Source organism: Lactuca serriola, chromosome 8 (assembly GCF_051521515.1).
Source record: "Lactuca serriola cultivar US96UC23 chromosome 8, Lser_US96UC23_V15, whole genome shotgun sequence".
In the NCBI taxonomy this organism is placed as follows: Eukaryota; Viridiplantae; Streptophyta; class Magnoliopsida; order Asterales; family Asteraceae; genus Lactuca; species Lactuca serriola.
In genome coordinates, this window is record NC_136415.1 from 20,176,758 (window position 1) to 20,186,618 (window position 9,861).

Consider the following 9,861-nt stretch of genomic DNA (forward strand, 5'->3'; position numbering starts at 1 on the left):
GATTTTTTAATTCTCCCCCTAAATTTGTGCAGAGAGCAAAAATATGAATAAATTTAACAAAAAGAAAAATAATAACTACATTTAAAACTTTTTGGGATCAAAGTTGTCAGACAATTTAACTTGCCCAGTATCATTAAATCTCATATCACTTCCCAAGAATACTTACGAACGAAAACATATTTTGTAATTTTGATTGATATATATATATATATATATATATATATATATATATATATATATATATATATATATATTACTATATTATTATAAAAACCTTACTATTTTTAAAAATAAATTTAAGACGTCCAAATGTTTAAGCTTAAAGCACAACAAAATACTAATATTATTATACTATAATTTAAATTGTCCAAATAGTAATGAAATAGATACAAGTATGCAATGTATAATAAATCTCATAATCTTATTAATCTATTGAACCCGTGAAATCTTATCTTTCTTAATATATTCCTCAAATTGTTTAAGACTTATTCAAATTTCCTGTATTTTAGCTAAATTAAGTCACTCAAATATAAAAATCTAGACTTATTCAAATCTAGAAGAAACCATAAATACTTATGTTTCTCTCTTCCCTCATCCGTGACCTTCCCCACCACAACCATTTCCGCTTCATTCACCACCATCATACACCCAACTCCGCTCATTGTTCCCATCACCACCCCACATTTCCTCTCAAAACCCTAGATGTCGTCGTCCCACCGCAACTCTGTTTTGTACGACAATCGCATCCACCATCCATAAGCCCTAATGTTGGTGCACCGACCATTCCCAATAACTTGCGCCTGCCCCAATGTTACCTGTTACAAAATCGTGAATCCCAGCTACTACAACCAAACACCGTCTCCGAACATCCTCCACTCTTTATCTTTGTCTCTATCTAAAAACCACCGCACCACCACCATTGTCGAACATCCACTTTGTATCTACTCTAAATATATCGTTCACAAAGATCAGTTTGAATCTCTTTACCGGAAGCAAAATAAGGTACCAAAAAATTTGGTTTGGCTAATAGGGGGATTCAGGGCGCCGATAGTTTCCAGTGTCCCAACTTTTGCAAAGGTAGAGGCGGAATGGTGGGGATTAGGGTTTCGTTGTACAACCACTTGGTCTGATATGGTGCCTCCTATTAATATGTGGAATCCTTCGTGAGGTATTTATATGTTCTAAACACTATTCTCTCCTGTAATCATATGTTCTTTTATACACAAATACCACCTCCACCACTCAACTTACAATGGTTTGCAGCCACCACCTTCACTACTCTCCGCAACAAAAGCAGCCCTGGAAGCAAGCACTAAAACTCGGTTAAGAGGAGAATTAGATCATGTTCGTGTTTCCCTTTCCATTTCCTTTATCCATTGTACATAAAAACCCTTATTTTTTTGTTTTTTGTTGAAGGTATTATTTTAGTATGATGCTCATGGCTTTTTCTAGGTTTACAGGTGCATCTTTCTTATTTTTAGTTGAAAGGGTATACACAATCAAATTATGAAAGGTACCATGTGGAACCTGGAAGTTTCTGAAATGTAGAAATGGAGATCAGGAAAGACTACCCAAAGCCTTGATTATCACAAGGAAGGAAGGTTAGATTGGTCTTTTCCCATAATTATTTTATCATATATTTTAATTTTAAAACACATAAATGATAAGTTTTTACCTGTTGATGAGTATCATTGCAGGTTACGGGATGTTAAAGAGAGTGTACATGCAAGAAAACTTAAAAGGACATAACAAGGTTTGCTTTTTTCCATAAGGACATAATAAGGTTTGCTTAGTTTCATCAATATGTTTTTATTGTGACAAGCAACTAAACCGGGCTGATTTAAAAATTCTTGTAGTCCATTTCCTCTTTGAGATGTTCATGTTTTTTGTTTTTTATTTGCCTTGCATTATCATTCTAGCCCTTACCTTTTATGTCCATGTTTAGTTGAGTACATTTAAGAAAAGTTTTGATGAAAATAATGAGATGAATTCAAATCTTATAAAGCAAAATTGTTAGGTTTTACACCTTATTTTGTTGGTCTTCCATTGCTTTCTTCTTTTCCACTTTCAATATTCCTAATTTTTATATCCGATTCAATTAGGTAGAGATGGAAGTAACCAAAAGTTCTTGAATACAATTCTTTTTTAATTGAATTTGTTTTTTTTTTTTTTGTTTTTTTTGTAAGATTTAGGGTCAGTTTGCATAACATTCTCTCAGTGATGAACACTATAAGTAGGTCTCCTTCCCCCGTTGTATGTTTTCTGAATAATACATAATAATCTTCGTAATCCACCTATCGTTCCCCTTTTTTTTACTTATGTTTTTTGATTGCTTCTCTTTTGATTTGGTGATGCCTTAGACCTCTGGAACCTGGATTCAAATGGTATGTGAAACCAATTCTAGATTTTCACCCCTCAAAGTTTCAACTTTTTTGCTTATAATATTTGAAATGTTGCAAAAAGAGGTTCAAAATAAATGAGCTTGAAGTTTCAGTTAGGTACATTTTCATACAAAATGTTGCAACTTTACTTTTAATAATAGTTACTTTAATTTTTACCTACAATAGAAAAATACTTATATTTTTTTACACTGCAATACACTCATTATGTTTATCAGTTGATGTGCATTTGTCACATTTGTTTCTTTATACATTGCAGGGAATCACTTTCGAGCATCGATGAAGATGTATAGATCGATATGCATTGTTTCTTTCATGGGGGTTGCAGGGGATATTTTAAATTTGTGAAGTATAAATGTTAAAGCGGCAACACCTTTGCATTTGGCTGCAAGTGAAATACGTATTGAATGTATTCATTTACATCAAGAGAAATGTGTTGAGAAAAGAAACAAAAAAGTAATATCAAATACTCCATTGTGGGATTTGTGTGAAAACTATATTGTTAGAGATTAACAAAATAACATAATCCAAATAAAATGTGCTATTTGTTTTACTTAACTGGTAATTCTTGTATCAAGCAATAAGTCGTTCTATTTGTTTTATTTAATTTGTAGTTGTTTTACACCAATTTCAAAAGACTTCATGCCTAATGGAATGCCCTGCCTCGTGAAATATCACCATGTATATTGTGATAGTTTAAATTTTACTATGTTCATACAAAAAATTTTAAAACCATACATAATATTTGAGAAAGGCGTATTAAATAATATTGACATTGTTACGACAATAAATATATAGAGCAATATCAAACTAAATAATACTAAATTCACATAAAACTATGAAACCTTTAATTATCTCTTTATTAAACCTGAATATTTCATCAAATAGACTTTTAAAAATGGAGATTGAAATTACTTAACTTTTTTTAGAAAAAATTTTTGTCACCTCTTTGGTTCATTTGTTAATAATAAATTCTTTCATTTTTAGCATATTTAAAAATATTGAATTGTATCATAAACCGATTAAACCCATGAAAACAAATATATAATTATTATTATACCGTGAGAAATACAATTGATCGAGTTTAATAACACCAAAATTGGGATCTTTAATTACATGAATAATTAAAATGGCCTTGAGACTAATTCATGTATTAAAATAAAATAGTAAATACTAAAGTCTAAACCTTAAGCACTAAATCCCAAATATCAAAATTTAAAACCCAAATTAGGAATGTACTTTTATTCAACGCTCAATGTCAATCACACCATCTTCTCCGCATTGAGCACCTAAACCTAAACCTTAAACCATTAACCATAAATAATAAACCTTATACAAATCCGTAAAACTTAAACCTAAACCCTAAGATCCAAAACCTCAAACAAAATTATTTTCTAATACATTACGTGTTTTTGTTTTGTAATGTATCATGTTTTATAAAGAAATTATTCACCACGTGACAAAAAAAACAACTATTTACCCCCCCCCCCCCCAACACACACACAGACACCACGATCCTCCCATGTGGCGTAAAGATGAAGTATGTGATTTGCAGTATAGATACTATTTCTCGTTGATGCTTAATTTTTTTTTCTAAATATAGAAAGATGAAACTCCAACCAAAATGACATTTTGCATTACAAAAATTAATAAAAAACAATTTTAGACTTCGACTACAATTTGTACTTATAAATAGTAATAAAACTTCACATTTAGAAAATACTAATGCATACCTTAAACCCTAATCATTAAATCTTAAACCTAAACTCTATAAGAAACTATTAAATCTTAAACCTAAACCCTATAAGAAACTACTCACCGAAAGAAAATTATTCGCCGAAAAATAACTATTCATTGTCCTTGCCTACTGGCCGTTGCATTGCACCAAAAAATAACTATTCATCAACAAAAATAATACGCAATAAAAAACTCTATTTAGATGTGTTAAACTATTTGCGCAAAATAAGTAATCGCCTACAGAAACTAATTTTTGAAAGAAACAATTCGTCGCTTGCTGCTTTTCTCATTCCTTATCGATTCATTACTCTACCATTTTGACATGAGACCGCTTCCACAAATCAATTATTCCCCAAAAGAAAGCTATTATTTGTCTAAAGAAACTAATAATTGTCCATAAAAAAGAATCTATCCGCCGGAAAAATTATTCGCCACCCGCCGTTTTTGCGCGGGTAATGACTAGTATATATATATATATATATATATATATATATATATATATATATATATATATATATATATATATATATATATATATTTGATTTCCCCCCTTAATTTGTGCATGGAGAAGAAAGAAAATAAAATAAATCAGATGCGCAAATTTAAAAATTGTCTTCACAACAAATCATTTTAAGAAAAATTTAGAAGTATCGAGAAGAAAAATCAAACCGTAATTCAGCAATTGAAGTTGCATCCAGATGATCTGAGAACAACACACATAGGCAGCAACATGTTCAACCTTAACTGTGTTTCAATTCTGGATCAGATTCAAAAATTCTTCACCCCTGTTAAGTACAATCCCCATTTGTGATCCTCTTTTTCTTCTTGTCCCGCAAAGGACACATACCCTCAAATAAAGTTTTGAATGTCGTGTAGTTGAAATATGTCTCCTGTCATGTGCCTGGAACAACCACTATTAACAAACCGAAGTCTGATGATATTCCTCCATAGCTGCTCCAGCACAGAGTGCGGGATCAGTTGCCTTTTGGAACGCATTCCATTTTGAAACTAGGTCGACCTCTATCATCTACACAAGGTCCTCTCTCCCATGAGATATCCTGTTTATCAGACAAAGAACATGAAGAAATTACAGGACTGTGAGGTGATTTGGCTGTAGGACTTTTGGGCACCCATTTGTAATTAGGTTTAAGCCTTTTATTGTTTAAACAGATGGGAGATTCACCGCTTGATCTTGAAACATTAGTACTCTTTGATTTTGTTTTATGTTTCAAGTGTGAGCTAGTGGATGGTCTTTGAGATGAATTCGACCTCACCGATTTTGGTTTGGCTGAACCATCTCTTGAATTAGGCTTCTTGTCCGACATTCCCTTTTTGTTCTTGGAGGTTTGATTCTTGTCCTTATTAGCATTCAATCATAATCACTGGAACGTGACCTCGAGGAATTTCTTTTGAAAGATCTTCCTCTTGATACGTTCTGCCTACCTTGTGCATAGTAGGGAACATCTGCATGATTCGGACAATTTCTGGCAATGTGTCCAGGTGTTCCATAGTGGAAACATGTTTGTCTCTTCACGTAGAAGTTGTTTCTGCTTGTCGCTAGTAGCAAGTAGTCTATTTCGCTTGTTTTGGTGGCCTGTATTTACCAACAACAGGTTTATTAGAAGTAACATAATTAGAAGCAACATAATTAGAAGCAACATATTCAGAGTTCAAAGAGACATTCGTTAGACAATCAACATAATTAACAGAACTAGAATTATTTCTGTTCTCCTTGTTCTCATCTTCCACTACTTTACTTGCACACGAAGTAGAAGCATTAGTATCGCTCACCTTAATACTCTTAGTTGGGCCGGATTGTTCAGTCTTAAATGAAGCTGGTACAGGGGGCTGGCCATACTGAGTATGTGTCTTTACCTCATTGGTATCAAGGGGTGGGGTATAGTTATCATTGAAGGGAGGTGGAACATTATGATACCCTAAACCCTTACTCTGGTTGTCTTTCCACTTTAATTGCTTCTCTATCATAGACTCGACTTTCTCACTTGACACATCAAATTTCTTAAAAGTAAAGTCAACATCCTTAAATTTAGCCTTTAATGCATCAAGTTTAGCAGTTAATTTGACAATTTCCTCTTTGGCATAACGGTGATGGACACATTTGGTGCTATATTCTTCCCTCATTCTAATTAAATCTTTGTTTTGAGCATCTAGTTTTTCTTTAAGAGGTTTGTTGACTTTTCTAATTTCATAAATGTCATTTTTAAGGTCAAAAACCTCTCTAACTAATAACTCATTACGCTCACGATATTTATTAACTTTATCTACACAGGACTGAGAGCATGAAGCTTCATTAACCTTGGTGATTGAAGTACTCATTATTCACCAAAAAGAATAATTTACCAAAAATAGATTTGATTATGAAGCCAAGAAAAATGTCATTTGACTTGAAACCTCGAAAGTCAAACTTGAAAGTCAAACTTACAAGTCAAAATTGAAAGTCAAAAGTCAAATTTGAAAGTCAAACATGAAAATCAAACTTTTTGTCCAAAAAAATAACCTTGATCGAAAACAAAAATTTATAAACCGAAAACGAAAATTTCTAGACCAAAAACGAAGTTATTTGACCGAATGTCGCCTTTTGACCAAATATGAGGCCTTAGATTCGAAAACGTGGTTTTTGGACCGAAAACAAGCCAAAATCTTGAAAATCCGAAATTACAGCCGAAGTTGCGAGGCCAAAATCTCAGACCGAGAACTGCTGACCGAAATTGCGAGGCTGAGAAGTCCGATCGAGAACCTACGAAGCCGAAAACAGCGAGACCGAGAACTTCCGAAGCCGAGAACCTCGCTCCGAAAACCCTCGCACTGAGAACCCTTGCTGTCGTCGAAAACTGCTGCTGACCTAATCCGAGAGCGAATCTGTCGCTGAGATTTCCGAGGATATAACCGAATACAAGGCTGGCTTCCGAGATTTCGTAGATTTTGACCAAATATCACTCAAAACTTGCCAAAAACACAATTTTTTTTAATTTTAAGACCAAATTCGATAAAAACTCAAAAAATATAAAGAACACGAAGAACAAACAACCATAAATTCGTAAAATATAAATCAAAAACACCAAGAAACTCCAAGAAAAACTGTTTGCAATGACCCGATTGATACCGATCCAAGCTCTAATACCAATTGTAAACCCCAAAATACTACGATGTATCAATCAGATTCACTTGAAGGTGCAGAATCCTAATCAAGTGAATTAGAGAAGAGGAGATATAGAATAAGAACACAACGATTAATCTTCAATGCGCACTATTATTGAATAGTCAGGTACATAAGATTCTTGATTACACTTGGTTCTCTTTTGTTTTCTCTCCAAATCACGTTCTAAGCATATAGCAACCCTCAAAACGCCCCCCTTTGATTACAAGGCTCAAATGACACTATTTATACTTAGACCTAATAGCAAAGGCCCAACCCAAAACCCAAACAAAAGAATATTAAACCTAACCGAAATCACATGTGATTTCGGCCCAAACAACACCAAAACATGGTGTTTTCAGTCCTAGAACGAGAAATCTAGTATCTTATGAAAAGCAAAGTATAAACCACGATTTATGACCTAACATCTCTCGCATCTCCGCCTCCGGCTCCCACGTCCATTTAGAATCTTTCCGATGTTGCCATTGGACCTTGACCAATGACACTTCCTTGTTGAATAGATCCTTCGTATTTCGATCTAAAATCGTCATCGGTCTCTCCACATAATTAGATGATCATCAAACCGAATCTCATCTAGAGGAATAACTGCAAACTCATCGGCCACAGACTTCCGAAGCTAAAACACATGGAAGGTGTTATGAATCTGGCTGATCTCATCTGGCAAATCCAACCGATATGCGACCTTGCCCACCCGGGATGAGATCCTGAAAGGCCCAATGAATCTGGGGCTTAACTTGCCTCACTTCCTGAATCGGATGACACCTTTCCAAGGTGACACCTTCAGAAGCACCAAGTCTCCCACCTGAAACTCGAGATCTGAACGCTGTCGATCTGCATAACTCTTATACCGACTCTGCGCGACCCGTAATCTATGGATCAACTATGTAGTCTTGAGTACAACCTCTGTACTACCCATGACTCGATGCCCAACCTCTCCCCCCCAAGCAAACCGGAGTCCTACACTTCCTTCCATACAACATATCAAATGGTGGTCAGTCAATACTGGCATGATAACTGTTGTTGTAGGAGAAATCAACTAATGGAAGGTAAGTATCCCAACTCCCTCCAAAATCCAACACATAATCCTAGAGCATATCTGCGAGCGTCTAAATCGTTCGCTCGCTCTGGCCATCGGTCTGAGGGTGGTATGTTGCACTAAAGTGCATTGAGTACCTAACTTCACATGGAACTTCCTCCAAAATCAAGAGGTGAACCTAACATCCTGATCGGAAATCAACAATACCAACACCCTGTGCCGAACTACTACCTCCCGAACTTAGATGTCCGCTAACTTCTCTGCGGATATACTCTCGGCAATCGGTATGAACTTTGTACTCTTGGTCAACCTATCAACAATGAACCAGATGGAGTCAAAACTTCATGCCGTCCTACGCAATTTTGGGATGAAATCCATAGTAATTTCTTCCCACTTCCCCATGAGAATGGGTAAAGGTTGTATCTTTTCATGGGGTCTTTGATGCTCGGGCTTGAATTTCCTACAAGTCAAGCACCACTCCACAAACCAAGCTATTTCTCTCTTCATGCAGGGCCACCAATTGCTCAACCTAAGATCTTTGTACATCTTCGTGGCTCTTGGGTGGATAGCAAACTTTGACTTATGCACCTCCTTTAAAACCATCCGCCTCACCCCACCCAATGTCGGAACCCAGACTCTAATATACCGAGTTAACAACCCTTGGCTATCTCTGATAGATAAGGGAACCCGTCCTCTGATCTACTCGGTCTTCCAGTTTTCTTTTTTCAACCCCTCTACCTGATGCTTCTTGATTGAATCCATCAAAGGCAAAGTGACAATCATCCTCAAACAGATATATCTGATAGATGAACTCCCAACCTTGTAGCTCAAAGCATCGGCCACCATATTGTCCTTCTCAGGATGGTATGGGATCTCGCAATCATAATCCTTTCCGACATCCAAGCATCTCCGCTACCACATATTCAGATTCGGCTAGTCCATAAAATACCTCAAAATTTTGTGTTTCGTGTAGATAAAGCATCGAAACCCATACAAATAGTGTCTCCAAATCTTGAGGGAAAAAACCACGACCCCTAACTCCAAATCATGCATAAGGTAGTTCACCTCATGAGGCTTCAGATGCCTCGAGACGTAAGCAATCATGTGACCTATCTGCATAAGCACTGCTTCCAAACCCGAAATAAAGGCATCACAATAAATTACAAAATCATCCAAGCTCTCGGGGAGCGCGAGAATTGGGGCCTCACACAATCTTTGCCTCAGGATCTCAAAAGCTAACTGTTGGCCAGGCCCCCACTGAAAGGTCAAATTCTTTTTCATCAAGCGGGTCAATGACACTACAATCTTGGAGAAATCCTGGATAAAACTCCGAAAATACCATGCGAGACCTATGAAACTCCAAATCTCAGATGCGGTCCTCGGAACCAAGGTTGTCAAGATCGGGATCCTATGTAGGATCGTTTTTGGGTTTGTAAGATCGAGATCGTAAGATCGGGATCGGGATCCGAAGATCCTACAAAGTAAAACATAATTTTAATTTATAATTTTTA

General features: G+C 35.7%; 1 long non-coding RNA gene across 6 annotated transcripts; it reads left to right on the forward strand.

Annotated features, from left to right (window-relative positions):
- Positions 1-544: 544 nt before the first annotated feature.
- On the forward strand, positions 545-3,051 carry LOC145070952 (uncharacterized). Of its 6 annotated transcripts, none has more exons than XR_013690158.1 (4): positions 545-1,168; positions 1,264-1,601; positions 1,698-2,498; positions 2,659-3,050. It is a non-coding gene; the product is annotated as an uncharacterized LOC145070952 (long non-coding RNA). The 6 variants fall into 6 exon arrangements; XR_013690161.1 differs by having other exon boundaries at positions 1,698-2,384; XR_013690162.1 differs by having other exon boundaries at positions 548-1,168; positions 1,698-1,753; positions 2,361-3,051.
- Positions 3,052-9,861: the final 6,810 nt, after the last annotated feature.